The 237-nt window shown below is 57.0% G+C and overlaps 1 non-coding gene across 1 annotated transcript; it reads right to left on the reverse strand.

The window, feature by feature from the left end:
* Positions 1 to 151: 151 nt before the first annotated feature.
* On the reverse strand, positions 152 to 224 carry TRNAF-GAA (transfer RNA phenylalanine (anticodon GAA)). The gene has a single exon. It is a non-coding gene; the product is annotated as a tRNA-Phe (tRNA).
* Between the last annotated feature and the right edge of the window lie 13 nt (positions 225 to 237).

Consider the following 237-nt stretch of genomic DNA (forward strand, 5'->3'; position numbering starts at 1 on the left):
CCTCCCTCCCCACGGAGTTATGCACAGCAGTGCCCTGCGCCTTCCGTGCAATTACCGCTTTAGCTCGGCTGATTGTATCCACGAACATCTTCAACGGTCCTGAGCTCACAGGAACCGCAAGACGCTGGAGAGGGACCAAAAAAACCCGTTCTGCCGAAACCCGGGGTCGAACCAGGGACCTTTAGATCTTCAGTCGAACGCTCTCCCAGCTGAGCTATTTCGGCCGTCTACCCGTAG

The sequence above is a fragment of the Leptonychotes weddellii genome, unplaced genomic scaffold, assembly GCF_054177405.1.
Source record: "Leptonychotes weddellii isolate Sample4059 unplaced genomic scaffold, ASM5417740v2 HiC_scaffold_303157, whole genome shotgun sequence".
NCBI classification, from domain to species: Eukaryota; Metazoa; Chordata; class Mammalia; order Carnivora; family Phocidae; genus Leptonychotes; species Leptonychotes weddellii.